Source organism: Melanerpes formicivorus, unplaced genomic scaffold (assembly GCF_026170545.1).
Source record: "Melanerpes formicivorus ecotype bairdi unplaced genomic scaffold, bMelFor1.0.p_v2 SCAF_1, whole genome shotgun sequence".
Lineage (NCBI taxonomy): Eukaryota > Metazoa > Chordata > Aves > Piciformes > Picidae > Melanerpes > Melanerpes formicivorus.
In genome coordinates this window covers 58669495-58690294 of record NW_027142353.1, presented here as the reverse complement: position 1 = coordinate 58690294, position 20800 = coordinate 58669495, and the positions used below count along the sequence as shown (strand labels likewise).

Below are 20800 nucleotides of genomic sequence, written 5' to 3'. Positions count from 1 at the left end.
AAGGACTATTTTTCTGGTTGCAGTGATGCATGAAATTAAGCTTGAAACCTTGCTTCAACGTGCAAAACATAATGGAACTACGAGACGAGGTATCAAAGCTGCAGTCTAATGCCCATCATTCAAGCATTGAAGCTTGGGCGCTGATGGATCGCTCAAGCTATAGCAGAGGCTGCTGAAACAGAGCTCTGGCGAGGGAAGGGGCCGGGGGCCGGCGGAGACGGGCACGCAGGGATGCAATGCACACGGAGGAGCGTTCAGTCCCCGGGTACCCATCGCCACCGGTCCCCGGCCCCTTCCCCACCCCACGGGGCGGGCTCAGGCCCCGCCGCAACGTCCCTCCGCGCTCGCCGGTAGGCGGCACCGCCACCCGCCTTCCTCCTCCTCCTCCTCACCTTCGCTCCGGGTGACCCAGATCAAGGCGGCGGTGAGGAAGGACGGCCCGGGACAGCGGCTGCGCCGCGTCAGCGGGGATGTAGCGGCGCGGAGCAGAGCGGTGAGTGCACGGCGGCGGCGGGCCCGCGGGTCGCTTAGCGACGGGAGGTGGCTGCCGGCATCTCATCGCAGCCTCTTGTGCTGCCCGCACACCCCACACCCACGCACTCTCCCCCCCACCCCTCAATCTTTGCACAGTGGTGGGAGCGAAGTTTTGCCCTTTGAATGCGGGACTCTCCTTTGCGGGACTCTCCCTTGCGGCGGGAGGAAATTGGGAGGAAGCTAGGGAGGAGGGTGGTGGTGTGTACATTTGGGGTTGGTGTTTTTTTGGTTGATTGATTTAATTTTTTTGTTTGGTTTGGTTTTTTTTCAACGTCCCATCCTTTGTAATTCGTATAAGGGGCGGCCGCGGGAGGCCGGCGCTGGGCTGCAGCCGGGGTATGGCTCTGCGGCTCCGCAGTGGGCTCTGAGCCCTGCCCCAACAGCCCGGCCTGGTTTGCCCCACCGCTGTGCCTGGCAGATCTCCAGAGGTCTGTGGATCTCAGCTACACCGATATGTGGACATGCTAATGATGATTTTGGTTTATTTCTTTTTAATGGCATGCTTTGCTTCCCTGCCTCCTCATCATCCCCCCGCAGGCCATTGTGTATTGAAGTTACACTTGCTCCTGAGTTAACTCTAGGATTGATGCTTGTAGTCTTTTACGTTTCTCTTTGTCTTTCCGTTTCTGCTTTTTTTTTTAACATTTCCATTAAAATGGCTAAAAAAGAGTAGCTAAAGCATATGGCAGAAGTAGGAGGGGGAGAAAAACACCCTTGTCCCAATTCAGTCAACTCAACAGTCAGATCACAACAAGCTGGGTTTTTTTTGTGTTTGAAACAAAGGAGCCATTTTAGAAACTGAAAGAAATTTATTTTGTGGCTTGCATGCTTCAGTAAATCCAAGTTTTCATTCTTATCTCTTCTGTTCCCCCTTCCCTGCTATCCTAATTTATCCCAAAATGCGGTCCAACAGAAGAAACGTCATCTCTTAAATCCTTCATCATCCCTGTGCACTACAGCAAGCTTAGCGTTGCCTTCTGTTTCAAAGGGGTTTGTTATGCATTTTTAAAGAACATTATTTTGTACTGCTAGCTCCATGAATAGTTGAAGCAGTTGAGCCTGCTTGTGATAAGAACATCTTGTCTCCCTAGGATGAGAACAGCAAAGACTCATTGTGCGCAGTAATTTTGTAGGTGTTGCATCTTACGTCTATTTAGCATATTTAGAAAAGTGCAAGTACAGAGACGAGAAGAGAATAGAATAAACCAGGAAGCAAGCATTGATATAAATTCCATACTGGATTGCACAACAAACAGACACTGGAATGTCAAACTCTGGTAATGGGGTGATTAACACATAGTGAGAAATCATTCATCGGGACCATCCAGGTCTTGAAAAAGAAATGAAGAAATTAGTTCTAGAGACACAGTATATGAAAAATCAATAGATGGGATGGAATGAATTGCCATCTGCATCAGAAATTTCCAGGCTCCCCAGGGAGGAGGTTGAATCTCAGTCTCAGGAGGTGTGTTTCAAAGATGCAGAGATATACTGCTGAGGGACATGGTTTAGCATCAGATTTGGTAGAGTTAGATGGACTCAATGATCTTAAATAATAGGGTCACAGAGCACTAGAAAGATCAAGAGAAGTGACAGAAATCTACCAAGGATAAAATTTAGTACAGGGGAGTCTTGCCTTTTCTGAGGAGAGTGCTTTTCTCTCACTTCCTAAAAAATGTGGACCAATGCATTTCCAAACCAAACAGGTGAAGTTACACGTGGAAATATCTTTTGGCTTTTCAATTCTCATAATACAAATATTGGTTTTGAGCAATATTTCAACTAAAACTAATGCAAAAACACGTTGCTGTAGCAATTGACTTATCACCAAGGTTAACAGATGCTTGGAGATAGGAAGCCTATGATTTTCAGGAGTGAAATCATGTGACAGCATCAGATGCTGTATGTGTCACTCTAGACAGAAAGCTGGTAGAAAATACTTACAGGGAATCACTAAACAATTAGAAAATCCTGTAAGACAATACATTTGTAAATTCTCTGGAGGTTCACTGATACACAGTAAAACATGTTCTGCTAGTATTAAAAACTTGCTAGGCCTAAACATGTAACCAGTGTCTACAAATACTGTCCCTGATCAGCTCTTGAGACACGGCTTTATTAGCCGTGGGACAGCATCGCATTAGCTGCATTGACATTTGTGAACCCAAAGATTTCCTCCGATCAAACATCTTTCTGTCACTCTTGTCAGGGAATTACAGTCCCTTGAGCTAAGCTATACTTAAGAGGGGAAGCTTCAGGGTGATGTTGTGTTAGGTGGTTATTTTGTTATCTATCATCTCTGCTGCAGAAACGGAGTTTTGCTGCTGCTTGCAGTGATGGAAGCAGAGAAACTGCTGTTGCATAAATGTTCCAGACTGCTGCTAGTATTTAACATAACTTTAAAGCTGTCCAAAGAGCTTGTATTTAAGGAATGGTGAGCTGTAACAATGTTAACAAAGATTCTGTTTAGCTGTACAAATAGGGCATAGGTGCCTAACAGGGAGCCAGGCAAGCTTTGTTTTTCCTGAAGGGTCATTTGATGTATTGGCAGAAAATTGCAAGAAGACCAAGCCTGGGGTGCCTGGAGATAAAATCTTGTTGGATTTACTGCCTCTGCCTATGAGACTCTATTTCTTCTGATTTTGTTTGGGTTTGGGTTTGGTTTTTTATGAACATCTGCACAGCCTTCTTGACTGGAAAGTTTGTTTTATTTGACATTCCTTTGAAATCTTTACTTGATGATCTAGACCAAAAGACTGCATGAAATATGTTACCCTCCTTGAATGCAAGCTTTGGATACCCCTTCAGGGTAGGGTTTGCTGTAATACTGTGAAGGAAGCCACAGGGAAAGATTGCAATAGGGGAAGAAGGATAAAGTAAGGAAAAATAAAGTGAAACTAAATGTAAAGCAATGTTGAGAATGGTTCTGATAGTGCAGAACTGAGGCCACAGTTGGGGCTTAGCATCCTCAGCACCTGTGTAACTCAAGCTCAGCCATATAACTGTGCCCAAGTGCTGAGCTGTGCTGCGGGATTTGCCAAGCCTGAGCCTGAGGTGGAAATGCTGCTTGTTCCTGCCAGGCGATAGAAAGAGTAGTCTGACAGCAGAGGCTGCAGGAGCAGCTGTCTGAGTCACTTCTCACTGGTACGAGGGACTGCATGAACACTCCTCTTTAAGGCAAAGCCAACTTTTTGGTGGTAAACTGAACTGTCTGAGTTGTCCTTGAAACGAATTATGGATATGTTTACATTAGCTAATTGGTCTGCAGCCAGCTTGAGTATCTGACACTTCCTATGGAGACCTTCTCCAGTTGCCTTGTGGTGGTTCAGGTCTCAGAACAGTCTCACTACAAGAGACCTGACCTCTCACAATGAAACTAAACCAGGAGGTCTGTTCTGTGAGGATTCCCAGACAGCTACTGATTCATGCATGAAAGATACTGGTTTCCTGAAAATACTTCTCATCTGTAATCATGGGAGCAATTCTCATCCAATTTAGCCTAAAAATAATGAGGAGCCCCACACCAAGTTTGTTGGCTTTGAACATTTCTGGCAGTTCAGTATTCTGGAGTGCTATGTTTTTCCACTCCCCTGCAAAATGTGAGCACAAATTTCTCAGCTTTCTGTTACAACTGAGAGACCCTTCAAGAAGATAGTTTTCCAGCACTTTTAGTAGGTACAGTATCTAGACAAAACCAAGTGGGCATGGTGTTTTTAATGTGTTCTAATCTGTCTGCAGGTCCTCAGGCCAAGTACTCCATTCTGGTTTAGCCAGCTACCATGGCAGATATACAAAGGAGGCTGGAGAACAGGAGAAATACAGGAGATGCAAACACTAGAATTGAGAACAATCAGCAGACTGAGCAGGTGAAATTGCAACTTGTTAGAGCAGATCTAGGAAATGCAGGCTGCTGTGGTCCTTATGTCTGTGTCTACAGGAAACGGCGTACCTGCGAGCTCTCCCCTCTCTGGTGGTATTTTATCTAGAGTTACTTCCCAGGCATTTTTAGCGTTAATGTATATGTCTGCACTAATCTTTTAGCTGAGTCAGAGAGTGTGCTTTTGAAGCAAATGTGCCAGTTGTCCCTGCCTTTTTGTTCTTCACTTTGTGAGCTGGTCTTGGAGCACCTGAGAATATATGGAAGGAACTGTCTTGAGAGCACACCACCTTCAGGCTGGCATTCAGTCCCAAGCACTAGGTTGGAGCTACTCCAGGATCTGTATCAGGGATTTTGTTTAAAAACAAAAAGTCTTTCCCCCATCTGAAATAATAGTTTCCGTTTCAAATTCTTGGTACTGTTTGTGGTTTTTTTCCATGCCAGAGGCACTTCTGCTGGTCTGTGCTATGCACTGATATTGCTGTAGCTTTTGTAGTAGATACTTCTTTTGCTTCTTCAGGGAAGGGTGTTCGGGTAGAGAGATTAAGAGACAGGACCAAAACCAAGATAGTTGTATGAGGTCCTGTCTCTGCAGCTCCCTGTATCATGCTGCTAATCCTCTCACAGTTAACTGGTATCTTCTGAAGGTGCATAAGGAAGGCTCTTTCTGTGAGGAGTGCTTATTTAGGACTGGGTACAACTGGCTATCAATTTCACAAACACAGGAGTTTCTGTTGGCGTATACACCATCTGCCACTCGAGCTCATATTGTGGGCCTGTATCTGAGTGTGCCAAAAGTGAACTGCTAAGTTCCTTAGGACCCCAAAGTTGTGATGCTACTGGGATGAGCATTTTGAGGAAGGACTCATGTGGCCAGTTCCAGATGGCACCGATAAGGAACAGAAGTTTTGACACTGATGTGTTGCTTTTTATTCTTTTTTTCTCTCTTTTCTTTTTTTTCTTTTCTTTTCTTTTCTTTTCTTTTCTTTTCTTTTCTTTTCTTTTCTTTTCTTTTCTTTTCTTTTCTTTTCTTTTCTTTTCTTTTCTTTTCTTTTCTTTTCTTTTCTTTTCTTTTCTTTTCTTTTCTCTTTTCTTTTCTTTTCTTTTCTTTTCTTTTCTTTTCTTTTCTTTTCTTTTCTTTTCTTTTCTTTTCTTTTCTTTTCTTTTCTTTTCTTTTCTTTTCTTTTTTCTTTTCTTTTCTTTTCTTTTCTTTTCTTTTTTCTTTTTCTTTTCTTCTCTTCTCTTTTCTTCTCTTTTCTTTTTCTTTTTTCTCTTTTCTTCTCTTTTCTTTTCTTTTTCTTTTTTCTCTTTTCTTCTCTTTTCTTTTCTTTTTTTTCCTTCTCTTTTCTTCTCTTTTCTTTCTCTTTTCTTTCTCTTTTCTTCTCTTCTCTTCTCTTCTCTCTTCTCTTCTCTTCTCTTCTCTTCTCTTCTCTTCTCTTCTCTTCTCTTTTCTTTTCTTTTCTTTTCTTTTCTTTTCTTTTCTCTTTTCTTTTCTTTTCTTCTCTTCTCTTTCCCCTTTCCTTTCCTTTCCTTCTCTTCTCTTTCCCCTTTCCTTTCCTTTCCTTTCCTTTCCTTTCCTTTCCTTTCCTTTCCTTTCCTTTCCTTTCCTTTCCTTTCCTTTCCTTTCCTTTCCTTTCCTTTCCTTTCCTTTCCTTTCCTTTCCTTTCCTTTCCTTTCCTTTCCCTTTCCCTTTCCCTTTCCCTTTCCCTTTCCCTTTCCCTTTCCCTTTCCCTTTCCCTTTCCCTTTCCCTTTCCCTTTCCCTTTCCCTTTCCCTTTCCCTTTCCTTTTCTTTTCCTTTCCTTTTCTTTTCCTTTTCTTTTTCTAAACTAGTCTTATTCATATATTTAAAACAAAAAAATAAATCCCTACCTTTTATTGTCTTTGAGGATGCTTCAGGGTATTGAGACTTGTAGCAACAATTTGTTACTGCACCGATAACAACTGCATGATCGGATGGGTGGGCAGGTGATAGGAATTTGGCACCCTAGTACAAAAGTAGTCCTGTGGTCATGGAAACTGTAGTTCTTTTCCATAGCTCTGGTAGGCAGTTATAAGAGCAAGTCTCTTATTCCCTCTCCCACTCTGCTTTCACAAAGCTGCACACGTATCAACATTGTCTTGGATGCATGCCATCAAACAGGTTGTGCCTCTGAAACACAAAGATCAATGTGAGGTTTGTTAAATTTCGGCTTGCTAGGGCCTTCATGCTGTCAGTGTTAATGCAGCCTGAGGAGAACAGATGGATTGAAGGAGGAAAAGAGGAGTTCTCGCTGAACCGTGTGAGAAAGGGAGAGGAGTGACGGTGCTCCCAGGGGAAGATATGGAAAACAGGACATACGCTGGGCACAAATCAAGACAAGGCCATACATTCTGCCCTGACTCTTTGGTGGGGGACTACAACAATATCCCCAAGGATCTGAGATAGTCGTGTTCTTTTTTTAACCTTATTTGTTCTGTCTGCCTGCAATACAAGTGGTTTGGATCAAGGTTTGTTGTTTTTATGCATCTTTGGAGTGTTAAGACACTTGTATGTGAACAAAATGCCCTAGAATTGCTTGACTGAGGTTTCTTGTGGAAGGGGAAAACGTTTCATCATCTTGTTACACTATAGGCTGTTTCAGCCAGCATGAGTTTTCTTTCCAACCTCCCTTTTTTTCAGTATTTCAGTATTCCTAAGGTTGGAAGGGACCTCAAAGATCATCAAGTCCAACCTGTTACCACAGACCTCACGACTAGAGTAGGGAGGACACTACTGCCCACTGCAGGCTTGAACTCACGACCTTCCCATTAAGAGTTTTATGTGCTACCAACTGAGCCACCGTACCAGTTCTGCTTATGTTATAGTAATTATTTGAAACCCCAGGGCATTCTTTTTCCCCAGGGGGAGTTGAATGGTTCATCATGAGCAAGGGAGTGCTCATGCACATCTTGAACATCCAGTTAACAACACATGCAAGCCAAACAATTAGGGACTAGATCTGAAGCATTAAAGATTAGATTGTGGTAAACAATTTTGTCCAAAAAAGAACCAAACAACAACAACAACATTGAAAACAGTGGAGAAAACATTTTCTCCACTGAATATTGAGAAATTGTTGGTCTGCACAGTGTGCTGTATCATACAGGTTACTGAGATATTATGGGTGTATCTGCTGCAAGTGTTCTGGAGACTTGTTTTATTTATTTTCTTTTGGAAATTTTATATAATCATCACTTTACACTTAGGAGGTAATATATAAGACTATTTAAAAAACAAACTGAAAAACAAAACCCTATGCCCCATTATTCTAAGTAGAAAGAGATATTAAAGGAGGAAGTATTTCAGTGTTGCATTGTGTTAAGATTAAGTGTGTTATGGCAATGCTGTCAATCATCCTGTCCTAGTTTATATTTTTTTCTGTCTCTGCTTTGTTCTTCCCCCCTCAGTAATGGTTGCAAGAACAGATTGCAGTAGTGTCTCTCCTCTCCTCTCCTCTCCTCTCCTCTCCTCTCCTCTCCTCTCCTCTCCTCTCCTCTCCTCTCCTCTCCTCTCCTCTCCGAACCTCTCCTCTCCTCTCCGAACCTCTCCTCTCCGAACCTCTCCTCTCCGAACCTCTCCTCTCCTCTCCGAACCTCTCCTCTCCTCTCCGAACCTCTCCTCTCCTCTCCTCTCCTCTCCGAACCTCTCCTCTCCTCTCCTCTCCTCTCCTCTCCTCTCCTCTCCTCTCCTCTCCTCTCCTCTCCTCTCCTCTCCTCTCCTCTCCTCTCCGAACCTCTCCTCTCCGAACCTCTCCTCTCCGAACCTCTCCTCTCCGAACCTCTCCTCTCCTCTCCGAACCTCTCCTCTCCGAACCTCTCCTCTCCGAACCTCTCCTCTCCGAACCTCTCCTCTCCGAACCTCTCCTCTCCTCTCCTCTCCTCTCCTCTCTGAACCTCTCCTCTCCGAACCTCTCCGAACCTCTCCTCTCCAAACCTCTCCGAACCTCTCCTCTCCGAACCGAACCTCTCCAAACCGAACCTCTCCGAACCGAAACTCTCCGAACCGAACCTCTCCTCTCCTCTCCTCTTTTCTCTTCCAATTTTCTGCTACCAGGTCATTGTCTGCATGCTTTGTTACCTAAGACTGGGCACCTAAAAGAAAGCAAACATCCAGCAGGAAGTGACAAAAGGAAGGAGAGCACTGTAGCACCTCACACATCCACTGACTTTTTCTTTCCTACTTGACTGAGAAAGAACATCTTGTGCAGTTACTACGTAAGGATGGTTTCTGGGCTGTTCCTGAAAGTGTTTCCTATGCCTTGCTTACTAGCTGGTATAACTTTGTTGACTTTCAAACCATTCTTTACATCTTTACCTTTTGGAGATGTTCATCACCTTTTCCTTTTGCTTATCTTAGAGGGGTGTTTGTGTAACTGTGCCACTCCTTGCTGTGAATGCACCTGTGACCAAACTCCATCCTAGCTTGCTTTCTCCACTACTTGCAGAAGCAGTGCTTGATTTAGGTGCAGCTTGCACTACAGAAGGGTGAAGTGAGTCTTGATACAGTCACTTTTACAGCTGTTTAGAACCCTTGTTAATGGAAATTAAAATTTGGTAGTATGCTTGAGACTCTTCCAAGTTGAAGAGTCAGCTGGTAGCTGCTCATACATAGGCCTGTCTGAACAACAGAGTTGGAAAGATGCATATGAAGTGATGGTTTTAAGAAGGGCTCAAACCTGTTTCAACTAAAGTATGGAGTTTGCAGTGTTTATTGCAGAACCTTAAGAAAACTTCCTTGGTCAAATAGATGGTATCTTCCACTTCTCTTCACCCCAGACACTGGTAAAACTAGAGCAATCTACCCTGCACATATACTTCTGGGCAGGAAAGTGCCTAACCAGAGCTTCTAGCAAGGTCATGTACTTGGAGCTGTCCTGATTTCCTGCCTCCTGGGATGCAGAACATCTCACTGAGCAGCAAACAGGAGATGAAATAGTAGGCCATAAAGTTTCAGGAAAAAAAACCCAACCTGCAGTGGAATTTTAAGTCCTCTTCTCTGCAGATCAAGTATGTTGCTCATTATAGTTTCCCTGGAGATTCCAGGACCACAGTCAGCTAACAACTGGAGCATAACATTTGCTATAGGATTCTCACAGCTTCACAAATGTGGTACTTCATGACATCATCTGACTGGCTTACTGCGTGGGAGGTCATTGTTCTTGAATCCTGTCTTTGGCAACAGTGTAACGGTAAAATTTTGGCCACAATAACCCCATGCAGTGCTAACAGGCTGGGGTCAGAGTGGCTGGAGAGCGGCCAGGCAGAAAGGGACCTGGGGGTACTGGTTGATAGGCTGAACATGAGCCAGAAGTTTGTCCAGGTAGACAAGAAGGCAAATGGCATCCTGGCCTGCACCAGGAACAGTGTGGCCAGCAGGAGCAGGGAGGTCATTCTGCCCCTGTACTCAGCACTGGTTAGGCCACACCTTGTGTTCTGTGTCCAGTTCTGGGCCCCTCAGCTTAGGAAACATATTGACTTGCTGGAAAGGTGTCCAGAGAAGGGCAACAAAGCTGGTGAGGGGTTTCGAGCACAAGCCCTGTGAAGAGAGGCTGAGGGAGCTGGGGTTGCTTAGCCTGCAGAAGAGGAGGCTCAGGGGAGACCTTATTGCTGTCTACAACTATCTGAAGGGAGGTTGTACCAGGTGGGGATTGGTCTCTTCTCCCAGGCAACCAGCACCAGAACAAGAGGACACAGTCTCAGGCTGTGCCAGGGGAGGTTTAGGCTGGAAATTAGGAAGAAGTTCTATACAGGAAGAGTGATTGCCCATTGGAATGTGCTGCCCAGGGCGGTGGTGGAGTCATCATCACTGGAGGTGTTTAGGAGGAGACTGCCGTGGTTTAGTTGATTAGATAGTGTTGGGTGATAGGTTGGACTCGATGATCTCAAAGGTCCTTTCCAACCTGCTCTATTCTATTCTATTCTATTCTATTCTATTCTATTCTATTCTATTCTATTCTATTCTATTCTATTCTATTCCATTCCATTCCATTCCATTCCATTCCATTCCATTCCATTCCATTCCATTCCATTCCATTCCATTCCGACATGTAGAAACTCTCATGTACCCGCTCCTGCATGTCTGTCTCAGAGAGCTCTGTAGAAAAGTTGTGTCTTGCGGGGCAAAGTAATCTGGATGCAGCGATGGGAGCAATTTTCTGTTAGATTAGTATAAATTGTGTCTGACCTTCACCAAGTTCCTGAGTAAATAATTGCTTTATGCTCCTCTAGCCTGAAAGATTTGTCTGACCTTTGTCCTAACACCTCTGGTGTCTGTGCCTATGTTTGTTTGTTTGTTTGTTTGTGTTTTTGTTGCTGTTGTTAGTTAATAAAATAAATATGGAAGTCCTTGGTTGTACAGGCTGATGCTTGGTGTGAAGTTGCATTGATCTGACAGTTGAATTAGCTCTGCCTGATCCAAGCAAATATAACAGATTTTGGAAAGGTAGGAAACGGGATAGAGCAAGCGTCTCTGCTGTGGTTCTATTAATGTTGTAGATCTGTATGTGACCTCATAGTTTCATAGTTATAATTTCATTCAGGGTTGGAAGGGACCACAAGGATCATCTAGTTCCAACCCCCCTGCCATGGGCAGGGACACCCTACACTAGATCAGGCTGGCCAGAGCCTCAGCCAGCCTGGTCTTAAACACCCCCAGGGACGGGGCCTCGACCACCTCCCTGCACAACCCATTCCAGGGTCTCACCACTCTCATGGTGAAGAACTTCCTCCTCACATCCAGCCTGAATCTCCCCACCTCCAGCTTCATTCCATTCCCCCTAGTCCTATCACTACCTGAGATCCTGCGAAGTCCTTCCCCAGCCTTCCTGTAGGCCCCCTTCAGATACTGGAAGGCCACAATTAGGTCACCTCGGAGCCTTCTCTTCTGCAGACTGAACAGCCCCAACTCCCTCAGTCTGTCAACCTGTTGATAGGATGCTTCTAACCCATGAGTGGCAACATGTTAGGAATTGGTAGGACTCTAAAACAAACCTAGACTTCAGTTAATTTTAGTGGCAAGTAAAGACAAGTAAAGTTTTTTACCTCGTACCCTCTTCATCTAGGCAATGAAGTGGAAACCAAGAAGGGAAAACAAAAGAGCATCAGTCATTTGCTGTTGGAAACAGTGATTTGGGATATTTTTCACGAGCCTTCTGCAATAATTAGACTGGGAGCTCATCAGGCACTCTTTATGGATTTTATGCATCCAGTCTTGTAAGACTTATTCCAAAATTGAAGGACTGTTGCTACAAAGTGTGACGTTTTATTTAGAACAGGCTTTCTTGAATTACAAGCTGTTGTATGATATGTCTGGAAACAGAGCGAGTAGGCCAGAAATACTGCATGCTGTGTAGGCACACATGAGCCACCCAGAAGATGATGCTGTTCTCCTGGGTGAACTCATCAGTGGTCAAGTGATTGTTCACAAGCAGTGACTAAAAATGATGCCTTTTTATAATGCAGGAAGGGGAGATGGGGGAAGTTTTGTGGACTGAAGGCCGTTATCAAGCATGAGACTTCATTTTTAGCTGATACATCATCTGCTCAGGCCTCTTTGGAGTAAAATACACTTTCCTCAATAAATAAAGTTTAAGGATGGAAGCATTATAAACAGACACTTGGATGCTTTAATTCCTGTTGAAATTAAGCATCTGATTACATTTCTACTTCCTTTGCTTTTTAACTTTGTATTTAGCACTAGAAAGAGAAGGTACACGGTGAAGTCTTCACTGGTGAACTGAAGTGGTGTCATACAATTTTGTCCTCAGCCTCTTTTGAGAGTGTGATAGAGCAGAGCTGATAGAAATTTGTAAAAGCAGATTATTACCACTGTTCTGCATGTGAAATATGGCTATATACATGCACATTTCCCTTGTTGAATTATTGGGATTTAGTTTGCTTTACAAAGTCAGATGCAGAACCATAGCCTTTTTTACATTAAAGAACAAAGACGACCAATTTACTGTGGAGACGCTTCTACAATGCTGAGTTTTTGTTTGAGGTTATTTTCATCGAGCTGTGGGTTATCACTGAGCAAAAATCTACTGAGGAATTGCAGTGTGTAGGCTGAACTGGCTGGTGCTAGAGGTAACTTGCCATGAGGGGACTGATGAGTAAGTTTTCTTAAACCCAAATGCAGTCCTTACAGGTATTGTAGGACCCTCCTGATGCATCCTTTTCTGTCTTTAAAGAGGCAGAAAAGGACTGAAGTGCTAAGTTAGGACTACAGAATTGGAAAATTTCAAAGCACTGTTCTGTGGATTGTAGGAAGGGGTGGGTTGTGCTCTTCCACCCTCAATTATTGTGATTTTATGCTTTTTGCCAGGGCTCTTTCTTTGTACTGTTTAGTTGTGTAGTGCATGCTTATTCTCACAGGCTCTCTAAGACAGGACTAAAATTCAGTGAATTTTTACTTCATGCCTAGCCTTTCCCTCACTCTCCTGGTGAAGTATAAAATGTCAATGTGTGATGGAGATTAGGAAAGGAAAAAATCTTATTATCTGTGACAGAGTGACTGCAGTCAAGTTTTGCTTATTAGCTTCATCAATCAAGTGTGACATGTTGTTCCAAGACTTGCTTCTAAAGAATGCTTGGAGTACTGCCTCATCTTGGGCACACATAGGTGAAAATACTGGTTTGTGCTGGGATGGAAAACTGAGTTCACACAAAACAAGCATCCTCTGTTGATCTTTGAGGCATGTCCTGCCGGTGGCTGCCTCTATTTGGGTCAGGCAAAGCCATTTCTGAGCCAGCACAAAGCTCTTTCAACTCCATGGAACTGGGGTTTGAGGTGACCTGTTGCTGAGAACCTTTTTGACAGTAAAGCCATTTCCCAGGATGTCTTCTGAGTTGGAGAGGTCTATACATCCTTCTTGCTATAACATTCAAAGACCTATGAAAGACTATGCTCATTTGACATGGTCAAAGATGCTCTGGTTTTACTGGGTTTTTAAATACATTTTGAAGAGATGTTGATTCTACCTTTAGTAAATACATTTTAAAGAGATGTTGATTCCACCTTTAGGCATGAATGCAGGTTGGAAGATGCAGGTTGATATGTTTCAATTCCATGAGGTAGCCTGATAAACAATACCTGCTGGGAATTAGCATGGCTTCCCTAAACTAGGGTCCTAGAGTCATTAGAGTTTCATTTGTGTTTGGGATTTTTCTCTGTTGTATTGATACTGGCAGGACTCTTGTAGTCTTATTCTAGAGTTGTAGATCCCTTTAAATTACTTATTTCAAGTTCAGTGGTGGAGGCTTTCTGGTAGGAGGAGTGAGGAGAGATGAAGCAGAGGAACTAATCCTGTTGCATTCTCAAGCTAGGCTTGTTTCTTGGGAAACACTGCAAATTACACAGGATTTTATTGACAGGTTGGTAGCTCTTAAACTAATAAAACAGCAGGGACTTGGGCACCCTGTCTATTCTATGAAGTACCTGGGCATAACTTAGGATATCTGAGATTTCCCCATAAGAGTGACTGGGGGGAAGCAGAGAATCAAAAGCTGGCGGATGTCCTGCCTAGAGAAGGTGCAGCTTTCTGATGAAATTTTTCAGGTCTTCCTTCAGTTGAGAGTTGAAATCTCTAAGGATGGAGGCTGCACAACCTCAGCCCATGACACTGCCTGACTGTCCTCTTGTGGAAAATTTTTTGCTTTATATCCAAGCTGAACCTCTCCTGTTAAAGTTTATACCTGTTTTTCACTTTCTTGCCCTGCACTGCTGTGAATAGTCCACCTAAGACTTCTCAGTGACTTCTCTCTAGAGGCTGGGTGTGATGTTAGGTTCCCCCAGAGGTATTTCTGCCCTGGGCTAGAATAGAATAGAATAGAATAGAATAGACCAGACCCGACCAGACCAGACCAGACCAGACCAGGTTGGAAGAGACCTTTGGGATCATTGAGTCCAACCTATCATCCAACACCATCTAATCAACTAAACCATGACACCAAGTGTCCCATGCAGTCTCTTCCTAAACACCTCCAGTGATGGTGACTCCACCAGCTCCCTGGGCAGCCCATTCCAATGGCCAATTACTTTTTCTATGAAGAACTTCCTAACATCCACTCTTCCCCAGCCTCCCCATCATTGTCAGTGGCCTTTGCTAAAATCTTTCCAGTTTATTGATATCTTCTGGTTATTGCTGTGGTCCAAACCTAGATATTGACTAACTGTGGTCCAAAGAATGCTGAGCACAGGAAGATAATCCCTTCTCTCAATCTGCTTACTGGCTCTGCTTGTGTTCATGCAGCCCAGGGTGCTGCTGTCTGTCTTTGCAAATCGCTGGCTTCTGGCCAGCTTGCTATCCACTAGGATTTAAGGGACATTTCATAATGTATATCAGCTATTCTTTCCCATTCTGATTCTAGTTATCACAGGATAGAGAAGCATTAACATTTCCACCAAGGGTGGGGGTAGAAAGTAATATACAGTAGCAAAACACTTTTACTGATATAAGGCTCAAGACTGATGTCCCTCACAAGTTAATACTTCGGGGGCTTTAGCGGCTTTTGAGGTGAATAAGGAGTAGGCGGCAATCCAGGATGCTACGGGAAAGAAAGTTGCAAACCGAAATCATCATCATAATGGTAGCTGATGGCTTTCAGCTCAGAAAGAACCTACTTTGAAACTGTAACAACTAAACCTAAAAGTAAATGAATGGATATTTTTTCCCCCTCTGCACTCAAGATAACTACCTGAAGGGTGGCTGTAGCCAGGAGGGGTTGGTCTCTTCTCCCAGGCAACCAGCACCAGAACTAGGGGACACAGTCTCAAGCTGTGCCAGGGGAAGTTTAGGCTGGAGGTGAGGAGAAAGTTCTTCACTGAGAGAGTTGTTAGCCATTGGAATGTGCTGCCCAGGGAGGTGGTGGAGTCACCATCCCTGGGAGTGGTCAAGAGGCGATTGGACATGGCACTTGGTGCTATGGTTTAGTCATGAGGTGTGGGATGACAGGTTGGACTTGATGATCTTTGAGGTCTCTTCCAACCTTGGTGATTCTGTAATTCTGTGATATGACTGCTATTATTACTTTCTATTTCAAACATAGAGGTTTTTGTTGCTTTCGTTTTTCTTTATTTTTTTTGTTGGGTGCTGGTTTTTCTGGGTTTTTGGGTGTTGGGTTTTTTTTTTTGGTGAGGAGAAAAATTTGGATGAACTGTAATCTAATGATCCACATCAACCAAGTCCTATATTCAGCCTGTTCATCTTAACAGTTCTGATCTGTCTTTTCAGCGCAGCTATTCATTCTTCATAATTAAAATATAAACCTCCTAAAAATGTTTGCAATATGCTAGGTGAGTCATTAACTTGCAAGAAAAACTACCTTGGGTTTATATTTTACTCTGAAGATGTGAATATTTATATTAAATAATACATTTTTTCCCCTCAGCTGTATCTGCAGCTTTCTTGAAGACACAGCTTTTCTGAAGACAAACAAAGCAAACCCTTGCCTTCAGATAAAGAAGTGACTTTTTAAGGCTTACTCTTGACTTTCAGCCTCCAGCAACTGTTAACCTTTCAGATTGATGCATGTTGTGCTGCACCACTTAAAAGATATTAGAGTCACAAGAATTCAAACAGTTAATGTTTATTAAAGGAAAGCTTCCTTTATGTTTTCAGACAGATCTTGCATTCATTTTTATTTGATGTGATTCATTAGCTTCTCTTCCAAGAAAAGTTGCATTTAGGCTTAGGAGGGGAAACTCTTCCCTCGTTTAAGTATATGAAACAATTGGCAGTGAATGGATATGTAGGGGTGTTGTTGTAGGGAGGAGGAGGTTGATTTGTGGAATTAGTGTGCTATGGGATAAAGTCCTACAAGCTGAGAAAATAGCACATGTAAGATCCAGACTGTATCATTACTCTATCATCTTCAGTCTAGAGCCTTAGAACATGAGTCTCTTCATGCCAAAGAGCAAAATTTAAGCATTGGGTCTAGGGGATTTCAGTGGTGGTGTGGTGGGTTGAAGTTTCCCATTCACATTAACTAAGCATGACTAACTCAGTTGGAAGCAAATGGAAGCTGTATTTAAAAGCAAACACTACACTCCACAATGGAATGCAATGAATATGTACAAAATATACAGTATTTGCAATATTATACAGGTATTTGCAATTAGAAAATAGCACAGCAACCTCCCCTGCACTCCCTCTGGTTCCCCAGAGAGCAGGGAAGCTGCTCCACTGCCCTCCATTCCCTCCCCCACCCCCCACCCCCCCACCCCCAAAAACCTCCTCTCCCCCTTGTAAGAAAAGAAAAGAGGAGCTGAGAGGAAGGAATGTTAGCTTATCTCTCTCGAAACCAGCCAGAAGCAGTTGTTATCTCCCCAGCAGAACAGCCAAGCCAAAGAAAAAGAAAAGGAATGGGAATGGAAGTGAAATGTGAAAGATGTTATGGTACAACTGCCCAATGAATTTGTTCAGAATAATCTTTTGTCTTCCTTTTTACACCCAATAGTGATTTATTTATATTTTTCTATTTTTCTGCTCAAAATCTGCAGCTGAATTTTAAAGGGATAGCCTAAAACTGCCACAGGTGGATCTGTGGTTTTTTTGGTATAAGCTACTCCTGGGGAATTAATGAAAGTCAACCATCGCTATATGATATAAAATCAGAAAAGGCTCCAAAGCTGCCTATAAAAGGAATAGAGAAGAAGTATCTTGTGGGTTCCTCAATAAGAAAATGTGTGCAGTAGCTTAAAGCTGCAATATTTTCTTAGGCTGCAGGAAAACACAGCTGCAAGTTTACAAGTGAAACAGCATAGAAGTACAAAGTCAAGCTCTCAGAGACAGATGGGTGCTGTGGCCAACAGGTTGCTCACCACCTGCCGGTGCTGGACAGCCTGCTGTGATTGGCACTTCCTGAGAAAAGTGGTATTTCAAAAATGCAGGAAGTTGAGTCTTCAGAAACTTGTATTTCAATCTCTCCAAATCCATAACTACTGTCAATTTCTCATCTAAATTGTGTAATTGTGCTCTTGTGAGCTTGTTAGCTTACAAATATTCATTACCCTGATTATCTGTCACTTAGTATCATAGTATCATAGCATCTCTCACGGTTGGAAGGGACCACAAGGATCATCTAGTTCCAACACCCTGCCATGGGCAGGGACACCCCACACTAGATCAAGCTGCCCAGAGCCTCATCCAGCCTGGTCTTAAACACCTCCAGGGACGGGGCCTCAACCACCTCCCTGGACAACCCATTCCAGGCCTTCACCCCTCTCATGGTGAAGAACCTCCTCCTCACATCCAGCCTGAATCTCCCCACCTCCAGCTTCATTCCCTTCCCCCTAGTCCTATCACTACCTTTTTCTCCTGTGTCTTCACTTTCCCACAAGTGGACCTTGACAGCCTTCTAGACCTGCAGACATATAGCTCTCTGAAGAAACTCTTTCCTTAAGAAAACAGAAGGTACTAAGTCCCTCTCCCTGGCCATAAATCTTTTTTTTACTCCCTCCCCCCCCCCCCCCCCCCTTTCATTCTCAGCACACCTAACAGCAACCAACTGAAACTTTTGTGCAAACTCTGAAGTGTCATTGTCAGCCAAACCTATACTTGTTCTTCTTGTTCACTAAGATGCTGCATCAACTTCACTGGAAGTGAAATAGAATACTAGTTTGTTTTGCATGGGATTTTTTTTTTCCACTCAAAAAGGAGATTGTCAGAAATTAGGTCTTGTGGCTATACAGGTTTATGAATAATTGAACTTACTCAATGGGTTGTCCAGGGAGGTGGTTGGGGTCCCATCCCTGGAGCTGTTTAAGTCCAGGCTGGCTGAGGCTGTGGCCAGCCTGATCTGGTGTAGGGTGTCCCTGGCCATGGCAGGGGGGTTGGAACTCGATGATCCTTGGGGTCCCTTCCAACCCTGACTCATACTATGAATTGTGGTAATCTTTTAAAATAGTTAAAACACTGTTTTCTTTACAGAAAATCCTTACTGAACTCCCTTAGAGAATCACTTAAGAAGGTATATGAAAATAGGGAATGCTTCCCTCTAGTCTCATTTGTTTGAAGATGGCTGTAAATTCTCATCTTTGGACTTTACTTCCCAGTCTAGCTGGGAATTTCAAAGCTTAATTCCATCTACATGTGTGTGTCCACATAAGTGAACTGTTGCAAAACTCACAGTCCACCTTCTAAAGGCAGTTGGTAGCGCATAAGACCCTTAATGGGAAGGTCGTGAGTTCAAGCCTGCAGTGGGCAGTAGTGTCCTCCCTACTCTAGTCATGAGGTTTGTGGTGACAGGTTGGACTCGATGATCTTTGAGGTCTCTTCCAACCTTAGTGAATACTGAATACTAAAAGTTTTTGTTCTTGCCTTTCTGCTCACCCATGGTGTGATGTACCCCTAAAGACATGAGAAGTAAGCTTAGAAATTCCTCAATTAGCTACCTGATAACTGTGATGTGTCATCATCATTTTAGTCTGAGAGTCTACATGATTGAAAAAAAACCTTCCTGATACTGCACAGTGTGATAATCCACTCTTTTGTGTCACTCACTTTAAAATAAAAAAAATTATCTTAAAATCCTCCTAATTTTTGCAAGATACAGGAGAAGTCTTGGCAGAGTGGTTCGTAGGTCAAGAGTTTTCCTCACCATATACTTTGTCCTGGTGAAGCCACATCTGGAATATTGCATCCAGTTCTGGGCCCCTCAGTTCAAGGACGGGGAACTGCTTGAGAGAGTCCAGCTCACAGCCACAAAGATGGTTGAGGACGTGGAACACCTCCCTCAGGAGGAAAGGCTGAGGGAGTTTGGTCTCTTTAGCTTGGTGAAGAGGAGGCTGGAAGGTGACCTCATTAATGTTTATAAGTATGTGAAGGGCAAGTGTCAGGAGGACAGAGCCAGGCTCTTCTCAGAGATCCTCAGTGATAGGACAAGAGGCAGTGGGTGCAAGCTAGAGCATGGAAAGTTGCGTGTGAACAGAGGGTGACAAACCACTGGTACAGGCTGCTCAGTGAGGCTCTGGAGTCTCCTCCTCTGGAGACATGCAAAAACAACCTGGAAGCGTTCCTGTGTGATCTACTCTAAGTGATCCTGCCCTGGCAGAGGGGTTGGACTGGATGATCTTTTGAGGTCCATTCCAACCCTTGATGTTCTGTGATTCAGTGATTTTTTTATCTCTCTACTTGGCAGATGGCAGGATTTGCAAGCCCTGTCTGCCAGACATTAAAGCAAACTTTTACTTTATGAACCAAGACATTCTCAAGCTGCTCCAGGGCAGGTTTAGGCTGGATGCTAGGAAGAAGTTCTTCATAGAAAGTGATTGGCCATTGGAATGGGCTGCCCAGGGAGGTGGTGGAGTCACCATCACTGGAGGTGTTTTAAGAGGAGACTGGATGGGGTGCTTGGTGCCATGGTTTAGTTGATTAGATAGTGTTGGATGATAGGTTGGACTTGATGATCTCAAAGGTCATTTCCAACCTGGTTAATTCTATTCTATTCTAAGACAGCAGCATGGATTCTGTACTTTTGTGCTGGACGTCTTGCTCCTAGGTCTTGAAAACCCTCTTGGTAGAGTAAGGTGGAATTTGATTGCTTTGTGATCCAGTGGAGGAAAATGGCTTTTGCAGCTGTAGCCTTTCTGTGGACCTGGTTATTGTCTGTGCTGTAGAGAACTACCTGCAGAAGACTGCAGGGTGAACTGCTCCTCTCAAAGCTGGATGGTTGGATGTTGATTTCTGTGACATCAAGACTTCAGTTGGAAAATTTCATTCTAGTGACTTCCTGCCCCCTTTTTAATTAAAGGGAGAGAACAAGGAGAATTACTCTTGTAATTGGAAGGGCAGGCTTTTAAAGTTCAAAAATCATCACTTTTAACCACTTGTCATGCTTGCTATGTCAGTTATGCTTTTTCTTTGCAACCAATGACCTTCATGTGAGTTTAACTTTCTGGGTAGAAGGGCAGGGGTTTATGAACAGCAATGCTGACTTCTTAAAATACAGGGGTCTAAACAGTCTGATTTTTAATGAGCATTCAACCCAAATTTTTTAGTTGGCTGTAGCTGGTACCTGTTCTTGAAGGGACAGTATCCTGAAGCTCCTACCATGCCACACTTGGATGAACCAATTCTGGACTTCAGACAAGTGGAACTTCTCTTCCAGTTAAAGCAGCAGTAAAAAAGCAGCATAATTTTCAGCAAGTGCCTTGAGCAGAATCAAGAAGGAGCTGACCTCAGGGGCTGAGGCCAACACACTTTCCAACACACTTTTAGAAGGGGTTGATTTGACAGCTCCTGGCACTTCTGGCGTGTTCCTTACTCTGCTGCCCTTATGGGTCAAATATTGTGGTGAAGCTTCCTTTGTTCAAGTTGATGCTAAAAAGCTGAGACTCAGCTGTGAGAATCTTTCACAAACTGTATCTTTTA

At 43.6% G+C, this 20800-nt stretch overlaps 1 protein-coding gene across 3 annotated transcripts in view; it reads left to right on the top strand.

The window, feature by feature from the left end:
* The first annotated feature begins 317 nt into the window (after window positions 1-317).
* Window positions 318-20800, top strand: part of ELMOD1 (ELMO domain containing 1) — a 58787-nt gene continuing 38304 nt past the window's right edge. For 2 of the 3 annotated variants that reach the window (XM_068144814.1, XM_068144794.1), the window contains exon 1: window positions 319-493. The gene's annotated coding sequence lies outside the window, so the exon portion shown is untranslated. Of the gene's footprint in view, window positions 494-20800 lie in introns of all 3 variants that reach the window. The other variant, XM_068144805.1, reaches the window with a different exon arrangement.